Below are 9,729 nucleotides of genomic sequence, written 5' to 3' on the forward strand. Positions count from 1 at the left end.
TGTGGACAAGCAAGACTCGTGCCATGGGTGACCCTGAGTGTGTTAAGACGCAGCGGGGCAACAGCTGCAGGGATGGTGGCCTCTGCTGTGATGCCTGCCAGCTGTGGAGGAGATCGGAGCAGGGGGGTCCTGGGACCCTGCACCCCCAGCTGCTGACAGACAAAACTTGTGCCAAGACTGTGTCTGTCCTGGGCAGTTGATTGTCTGTGTTGAGTCTTTCCTCTTCGATGCCCATTAAGTCCTTATGTAGCAGCAGGTCCTATGTATTGAGCTGGTCCCAGAGTCCCTGGTCCCTGAGTGAATCATGATTGATTCATTGATTGGTAACTGGTAACACAGCAGCTCAGCAGCCAGGCCTGCAGCAGTCTCCCCTCCCCGCCCCAAGACAGACACAGTCAGTCCCACAAGCACCATGGCACCAGTTTTGCTTGTCTGCAGCTTGAGAGGCAGTTCCCCCGAAACCCCTGCACCGATCTTCTTGAAGCTCGGCAGGCTTTGTGGCCTCAGTAAGAGCTACCAGCCCTGCAGTTTTGACCCCCTTGTGTTGTAATACATAGATGTGACAGGAGTTTTGCTTTAAAGAATTTGGGGTGCTGTTTCCCCAAAACCCCTGCATCGACCTTCTTGAAACTTGGCAAGCTTCATCCTCTCAGCAGAGTGTACCACTTCTGAAAATTTCATCCAAATCGGACAAAAACCAACAAAGTTATAGATATTTTATTGTTTCCCCATTGTACCCTATGGCCGGATCTCTCAGGCGGCTCCGAACCACTTGGGGAAGCCGAACAAGACAGCGCTTCGACCCGGATGTGCTGCTGCGGACCCCGAAGCGGATCCGAAACTCTGTCCGAAGCCTTACACAGCCCTAATTTTGGACTATCTTTTCCCTGTGTTTGTTCAACTTTCAACAAATGTTCTCCTCAACTGCTTGTAGCAAAGACTCACAGACATTTATTTCATAGCTCCATATGCTTGGGCATGTTTTTAAAAAGGAATAAAATATAGATGCTGGAAAAGTTTGGGACATATAGTGCTTTTTGAAATGAGTAAAAATTACCTCATTTTTCCTTCAAAATTCCCTGAAATTTTCAAGCAGTCCACAAACTACAATATTTCTTTCACAATATATTTCATCACTTTAAACCTGAATGCTTGCCAAACCATTTTTTCCAACAATTTAAGTTTGTCTAATAAAAGATATCAGATTCACCCAAACAACCTTGTCTGCCAAATTTTATAGAACACTTTTCATTCTATTAAAATTAAAATATGGCTGCAAGCTTAACTGTGGTGTTGCCCCTACACCTTCATAATAACAGCCACAATGCTAAATGGCAACCATGAACATACATAAATATACTACACAAAAATAGATAATGGTACAACCACAATGAACTAAAAGTGCAGCAACATGTGATGTTTAAAAGAAACAAATACACATATAATGGTGCAATAATTGTGTGGAAGAGTTGATAGATGGCCATAATAGTACACATCTACAAGCACAATGATGATACCCATCACAGTAATATACAACACTGCCCAGCAACAAGGCAGGCACAATGATATACCTAAGTCATCAGCAGTCATGCAGAACTTCATTTACAACACTGCATTAACAAGAAAATAGCATGCTAACATGAAAGAGCACAAAAGAACATACAAAAACAATGCACAACAGTTTTGGTAATGAGAAAACAATAAAAGAAGGCAGAACTTCCCAATGACATGTGACAATATCAAAAAGCAACCATGTAGAAAGGAGAGGAACGCCGATGTTTATCTACTGCGTTTGCCTCTGTGTTATTGCTGTTCCCCACATCTAGCAGCTCCTAAGCTGGTATGAGGAACCAGCATTTCCACAAACACGTTTTCAGCCGTTTCACTTGTGGCTGAGTCAGGCCCCAGGATCCCATTCATTCCTCTGGAGGTCCCAGAGACTGTGCTCTACTTCAAGCCCAGTGTGAAAGGGGAAGAGACAGCTCACCCTGACTTTCCCCATCACTGACCATAGGAAAGCTGATGAGCAGCAGCTGTGAGTGGATGAGAAGCTCAGGAGCGCCATTTTCGGAGCAGCCTGAGCCTGCAAATCAGCGGGGAGAAAGGGCAGGGCCCAGGAGAAGAGCAGGCCCATGAAGAGGCAGCCAGGAGCATGACTGGAGGAGTGGAGGAGAGAGAGATGGGCAGCTAGGAGACGCTATGGGATGCCACCGAGCAAGGTGGGGAAGTGGTGTGCAGCACAGAGGCTGACAGGAGCAGGCCTTGTGCTGCAGGAGAGCCATGCCACTGGGGAACCCCTGAGGAGGGGCAGAAGCTCCAGGCTGAGCTAGGCAGCAGAGCGGTTGGCATCACAGTGGAGCAGCAACAAGGGGCCAGTGCACAGCGGAGAGCAGAACAGGACCGCTGAGGCGGGTAACTGGAATGATGGCAGGAGCAACCTGGCCAGACCCAGCCTCGGGTCAGATGGGGCTGAGGCGGGAAGGGGCAGTGACCCATTGGTGGGTCCATATCAGGGCTGTAAGGGTGTAGTGGGAGCATAGCTCGTTAAAGTGTGAGATAAGAAGCACCCAGCCAGAGGTCTGTGGGCCTGGGAAAGCACAACCTAGGACCCACACCAGCAGACGCTGATTGATTTTTGTTGACGTTTGCTTCTGGGTTTCCTTTATGAGAACACTAGTACCTCAAGACTAAGGTGAGTTCAGTTGCAGTGGCCTCAGTCTGTAGCCAGGGGATGGCCTACAAAGAGCCAGCACCCAGGAGGTCTTTCATCCCTCAATGCCGGGACTTCCAAATGAGAAGTGATCATCTGTAATTGAGAACACTGACATCTATTTCAGCCTTGGATGTAGTAAGGGTGGGGTAAAGGGGAAGTTGGAGCCCCACAAAAAAAAACAGGTTGTGGAATCCCACAAGCCACCTGCCAGGAACTGTCTCCCAAGAAGAACATCAAGTCTTGATGAGCAAGCAGAAGCAGCGACCAAAACAGGTAGGTGGTGGTAACCCCGGGTAGGGTGCTGGTCAAGCAGGGACCTAAGCCCTACAACATGTACCAGTGACACCCAGGAAGAAACATAAAGGGTGCCTGAACATGTGATGGTGGCTTAGTCCTCATTAAACTAAATGTATTTATTGTATGCCCCCAAAATAGACATGGTGTGTTTTAATTTGTTCTGTCACTGTGTACAAGTGACGGCTATTAAATTGAATAAAGCTATTTACAATAAATTCCTGCAGAGGGTACAACATAAGAATCCACCCTGCTGATCTTTCTGGTACTGAATTATAGCAAAGGGCACTGCCAAACCACTAATGCCCACTACAGACTGGTCAGTGATGTGTAACTCACAGGTCGCTGACATGTACAGTTCACCAAAACTGTTCCAATTTCATTATTTTAATAAATTTAATTAAGTGTCATTTCACTAATTTCATTACTTTTTAACACATATTTTTAAACTGCCACTGCACAGGGGACGGAACTGGCCCCCCTGCAGCTCCGGGGCTGCCTGATCTGCTGGCAGCTTGCCCCACAACCACGGGGGCTGGTGGTCAGGCTGCACCAAAAGAGCACCTTGCCACTTGCACCTGGCTAACCAAAGGGTCCTGTGCCCCTCACTCCCAGGCTATGCTGGTGTCCTGAGAAGCAGCTGCTGTCTTCATGGACCTGTGCCTGTCCCACATGGCCTTGGCCAGGCTGCCCACCTGGGCCATGCTGCCCCTGAAATACCTTGGAATACCTCAGAAGGGCTGTAGTCAGGTTGGAGGGGCACTGGCACCTCTGTGTGTTCTGTAAAGATGCTGCCCTGTCCAGCTCTCCTCAGACAGAAATGTCCAAACTAAACTAGCTCATGGCCATACTTCTCTTGGTCCCTTCTGTTTCCCAGTCAATTTCTGTCTTTTAACCAGAAGGTGTGAGGCTATGATTCTGGTGGTGTCTGTCAGAATCAATCCATTCAGTTGGGCTGTGTGACTCATCCTCCCTGGGGCATCCTATTCCTCAACATTGTCTTTGGTCTGGAATGGCTCTGAATGCTTCTTGCTATATCCCCAAAGTGCAAGCCTCACACTTCAGCCAGCTGTTTATTGTTTTCCATTATTTCAACGAGAAAACAAATGTTTCCAATAGCTGCTTTTTACTGTAATGGCTTATCGGCCAAGTCCAGCAGTGACAATGGAGCACCTTTCAGCTGCTCACCTTGCCCTTCCCCTGTGGTGAGGGGGACTGTGATGCTGTAGAAGAGGGGAAATTGCAGCTGCCCAGCTTTGCTCTGCCAATTTCTTTACTATTTAATATTTGCCAGCATGGTCTTGCTAGCAGAAAACCTGGGTTTTGTGTGTGGGTTTGCATCCAAACCCCTCCCACTCACTAGAGGGGGCTGTTAACAAATGGGCTTCTCTAAGCAGTTTTCCACCATCTGATCTCCACTGCCGCTGGCATGCTGTCCCCTGTATGCATGAACCAGGGAATCTCTTCTCCAGGGCTCTCAGCACCCTATTCTCTGCCATTCTCCTCATTTACTATGAGGAGGAGTTCTCTGAAATCAGAGGGCACAAATTAGTCCTTGGCTTTGAACCCTTGCTTCAGCCTTGGCTGTTTACTTTGCAGTCACCTTGGCTAAGCTGCCTGCAGAAGTGCTGGACTCCTCCAGATTCAAGTTAATGCAGTCCCCCAGCATCTCAGGATGCTTTCCTCAGCAATGCCCTGCCTCCCCACCCCTGCTCCAGTGGAGGGGATGGGGCTAGATTTGGCCTAAGCTGTCTGGTGCAGTGGAGCAGGGAGGCATCCTCTAGCACCCCTTGGCTCCTGGCCTGGGCTACTGCAGGCATGTGGCTGCATTTCCAGAATCAACAGTGAATGTTTGTTCACTTGCTTATTGGTTCAATCTATGCAGCTCAGATGAACCTGCAAAGATTGAATCAATTCAGCCTCAGGTTTTCTGACTGTCTGTACTTAGCCCAGAAGTCTTCTAGACTTAGAGGACAAGAAAACAGAAAAGCAAGACCTCGTGACAGAAACCAACTGACTTTATTCTGCATAGGTGAGGCCTCACCTGAAGTGCTGTGTCCAATTTGGGCATCACACTTCAAGGAAGATGTGGACAAATTAAAAAGAGTCCAGCCAAGAGTAACCAAAATGATAAGAGGTCTAAAAACAGGAATTAAGACGAGAATTCCAAGGAACTGGAATTATTTAGTCTGGAGAAGACTGAGGGAGGGATTTGATAACAATCCTCAAATACAAGGGGATTTATAAACAGGATTGCAATCAACCATTTTTTCTTGTTGTTGTTTACAGGGCACAGGACAAGAAGCAATGGGCTTAAACTACAAGGGAGATGTAGGCTGGATATTACAGAAGGAACTATCTCACCATGAGGGTGATTAAGCACTGCAACAAGTTCCTCAGAGCAGCTGTGGGATGTTCATCATTAGAAGTTTTTAAGTGCAGGTCAGGCAAACATTTGTTCGGGGTGGTTTAGACAGGGATGTACTTTGCACTCGTCTTCATTAAATTTTGTCCTATTTATTTCAGATCTTTTTCCAATTAATCAAGGTCATTTTGAAGCCTAATCCTTTCGTCTTCGGTGTCTGCTACCCTACATCCATCAGGGGCCTGGACTGGCCTTATTCTTCTGTGCTTCTATGATTAAATGTGTTCTGAATCTGCTAAAACCACTCAGAGAAAAGTCCTGTTCTGTTTAAAGAAGAAATGCCTACAAAATAATGGATAGGACACAGAAAACTTGAACCAAGCTCTCTGATTACCCATTCTCAGAAAATGAGAACAAGAGGGAGTTCAGTGAAATTGAAAAGTAGCACATTTAAAATGGCTAAAGAAAATACTTTTACACATCATACATCTTGTGGATCTCACTGCTCATGGGCAACATTGAGCCAAGAGTTCAACAAGATTCTCAAATGGCTTAGATCAATGGTCAGTTGATCTTAGTGTATCAGAGGCTCCACGATGGGGAGCGGGAGGATGCATGTGGTTGGGCAGAGCCATGCCCCATGCCCCCCAGGCTGGGCTGGGTGAGTGGGATGAGAGCCTGGGTGGCTTGTCCAGGAGGTGGGTGGGCAGTAGATCCTGGGGTGCCGAAAAGTGATCTTCACCATAAAAAGGTTGGAGACCACTGGCTTCGATGCTTGTAGATAGTGGGAACATTCATGTTGTTGCATTAGGCACAGGCAAAAGCAGGAGAAATGTATGGATCTGCCAAATAACTTGAATTGTACCTCTCACACATTTGACAGGACTATCACACCTTCCCTTACCTCAAGAAAATATGTCACACACATAGATGAGAAAGAGATCTTCCCTTTACATGCTGCCCAGTTGCCGAAAGGCATGTGTATTTGAATGTAACCACAGAAGCTGCAAATTTCCATCCCAGCTCTTTCAGTACATGATGTTAGTATGGGTATTCTGAGCAGTTCATAACTCATATTAATGCCTTGTGTCCCCTTACTTTAGCTAAAACAACAATCAGTCACTCAGTTTGCAGGTAAAATAATTGAGAGGCTTCACTAAATCGTTTCAGGCAGATCTAGAAATAGAATCTAGGCTCTAATCTGACAGACCAAAGCTACATCTGTACTGCCTCTTTAGTGAGAAGGTGCAATTCATGTGCTTGGTTGGGTTGTCTCTGGCCATTAGACTGTACTCTGCTCATACAGCCTGGAACGGAACCTAATCAGCATCCTGGAGCAGTCACACAAAGAGTTATATAACCCAGTGGCAGATTGGTTAGTGTAGATCTAAGGATCATGGGTTCATGATTTGTGTGAAACAGAAAAATGCATTTTTGTATGACCCCTCCCCGCCACCAAGGTAGTGGGAAGGTCCTGGATAATAGCTGAAATGATTCTGTTTTGCATAGTGTTATATTTAGAAGTTAATTTGGATGCTGGGTTATTTGTCAGAGAACTGTATTTTCTGTTTGTGACACAGTCAATGGCAGCTGCTCTTTCAAGGATGTGGCACTTGACTGTAGTTTGAAGGACAAGAATAGTAAATAATGTGTAGGTCATTTTGCCTGTGTGCCCAAAGAGTCGGTGACCCTTCCTGTGTAAGCTCCACAAAGAGCAGAATTTTAAAAAATCTGTTTTTCCAGAAAGCAAAATAATATTGGCACTTACGAGGGGCTTGAATGCCTCAGGGCATTCTAATGAGCTATAAATCCGCTTAGCTATAAATCCTCAATCTGAACTACAGATTCAGGATGGATTAAAAACTGATCCCACCAAATGGATATTCAGTGACTTCTATATGAGATGAGTTTGGTGGGGGTCTCAGTTCCAGTCTCCACATCACGCACTTGCACCTAGCAGTGGTTGGAAAAGTTTCAATGAAGTATTTTTTCATTGGAATTCAGCAATTTAATGAACTTTATTGAATAAGACTGGAACAGTTTTCACAGTCTCTTCAGAAACTTGCCTGATTTTCTGCCAGCTCCCCGTCATGTCTCCTTGGAAGACCCCTGGCAGGCTGTGGCCCCCCATAGATCTGTGGTTATGAACTCCTTTCCCTTTCACACAATGTTTCAAAACATTGCTAGTTCACTCCAACTGGAACAAGAACAAATTTTAAAATCAAAATCCCCCACAAAATGGACTTACATTTCTCTACCAACATTGGTCACAACCATGATTTCCACAAATTGTCACACAGTCCAAAGAAGTACATGGACCACTGAAGAAAAACTACTCTGTGAACCCTGCAGGACATCACCATCCAGATCAGGGCTGAGGCAAGGCAGCATGCAGAGGGAACTTGTCCTATTGCTGCCCTATAGATAAACAAAGTTCAGTCTTCAAGGCTGTCAAACAAAGATCTTTCACCAGCTCTAAGTACAAACATATTGTCACCAGCAGCATGTGGCTATATGCTAATTAGCCCATTAATAATTTGTATAAAATGTCACAAATGGAACTGCACAGAACTTGGCAGCAGTGGATATACAGCTTCCTACTTCAGAACATAAGCCGAGAGCTAATTGACAGGAATCTGGAAGAAAGGATTCCTGAGGGCAGGTTAGTCAATAATTGCCCACCAAAGACAAGACACTGACTGGATAGTCTGTGGGCTAATCCATTCTGACTCTTCCTGTGCTCCTAGAAATAACCAGAGTACAGCAGCCCTATGGCAATGCCTCTAGCACATCCCTCTCATCAAAGGCTTGTGAGAGGGGTAATATCAAGCCTCCAGCCACAGAAAAGCCTTTGGAGTACAGTAATGAGAAAGCATAAACTGGGCCAATTGTCCCTCTCCATGTCTGTTTTTGTCTTTCCCTTTCTGCCTAACATGAAGCCATGCTATTTTGTCCCAATACTTCCCAGTTTCTGCTTGCTTTTTATGAAGCAGGTCCCATCCCTAGATGCTAAAGAAATGTCAAAAAAAAAAAGTTGTGTTCTCTTTGGTTCTTGTGATATCAGTCCCTCCCCCTTCCTTAGCCTTGCTGTTATTATCACTGTTCAGCATTGAAAGCCAAGAGATTCCACAGCACAACAGATGGCTCCATCGACTTCTCACTCTCCTCATCCAGGCACACCATGGAGCTCACGCAAAACCCCTTTGCTCCTCAGGCACTTGAAACCACATGTGTGTGGCAAAGCTGGGAGGAGCCCAGATCTCCCAGTGTCTGGAAGCCTGGACTTCCATCCCAAGTGGAAGAGGGGAGAGATGCTGTTGCTCAGAATTAACACCCACAAAGAAGTCATTGGTACAGTCACCTCAGCAGGTGTCCCAGGGCCTGGAGGAGGGGAAGTACAGTGGTCTGTTATCCAGGGAAGACCCTCTAGCTTTGGATTTAGTCCAGTGAAGTCTGCAGACCTGGGGGCTCACACATCTTGCTCCCAGTCTTGCTCACACAGCTGCCCTGGGGCCGGGCACCCTGGTAGTGAAAGGAAAGGCCCAATATGCCAGAGTGCTCTTAGCTGCCCCCCAGCCAGCCTCTGCATTGTGGTGGCCCTTGCTGCCTGGAGACATCAGCCCCCCAAGACCCCAGTGCTGCATCTGACTACCTGACATGCTGCTCCTCATGGCTTGTCTAGGGGGGAGCCACAACACTCCCGCCCAGGAGGGACCCTTGTTCCTGCACATCCCCAGCCTAGGCGCTTTGGGGGTGGAGGAGACAAGAGAGGGGCAGAAGGGCTGTCAAACTGCCGGCTGTTCAGAGCACAGCTTGTCCTGAACCAGTCAGGGCTCAACCCTGAAGTGTAAGGTGAGGGCCTGGGTGCTCACCCACTCCCTCTCCCAAACACACCCACCCTGTCCCGTCCCTCCCATCCCCCCAGGGAGCACTTGATCCGAGACACATGCACACCTTGTGCCCCATCCCTCCCCACACAGCATGCCTGATGCACACACGCACGCACGCACTTCCCGTGGCACACGCGAGCCTCGCACCCTCAGTCAGCGCCCGCCGCCATATGCTGTACACGCCCCTGCACGGACCAGCCCGGCCCGGGCGGACTCGCTCCTTTGGCCGCGAGCATCAAACACCTCCCGCAGCCCCGCCGCCACACGCGCGCACACACACACACGCACGCACGCGTCGCAGGCTGTCGCACGCACGCACACCCGGGCTGTCACGCCCGCACACACCCACAGGGCACACACACTCACGCGCACACGCGCCCTCCGCAGTCGATGCCGCCGCCGAGCCGCTGCCCTCCCCGCCCCCGGCTGCGCCGCGCTGGGGCCTCCCGGCGGCAGGAGCGGGGGCC

The 9,729-nt window shown here is 48.0% G+C and overlaps 1 long non-coding RNA gene across 1 annotated transcript; it reads right to left on the reverse strand.

Annotated features, from left to right (window-relative positions):
• Positions 1–5,119: 5,119 nt before the first annotated feature.
• Positions 5,120–9,724, reverse strand: LOC149874030 (uncharacterized). Its single transcript, XR_016443273.1, has 3 exons — positions 9,629–9,724; positions 8,734–8,894; positions 5,120–7,569 (listed from the first exon to the last, which is right to left on the reverse strand). It is a non-coding gene; the product is annotated as an uncharacterized LOC149874030 (long non-coding RNA).
• Positions 9,725–9,729: the final 5 nt, after the last annotated feature.

The sequence above is a fragment of the Crocodylus siamensis genome, chromosome 1, assembly GCF_052110815.1.
Source record: "Crocodylus siamensis isolate JL-2025a chromosome 1, ASM5211081v1, whole genome shotgun sequence".
NCBI lineage: Eukaryota > Metazoa > Chordata > Crocodylia > Crocodylidae > Crocodylus > Crocodylus siamensis.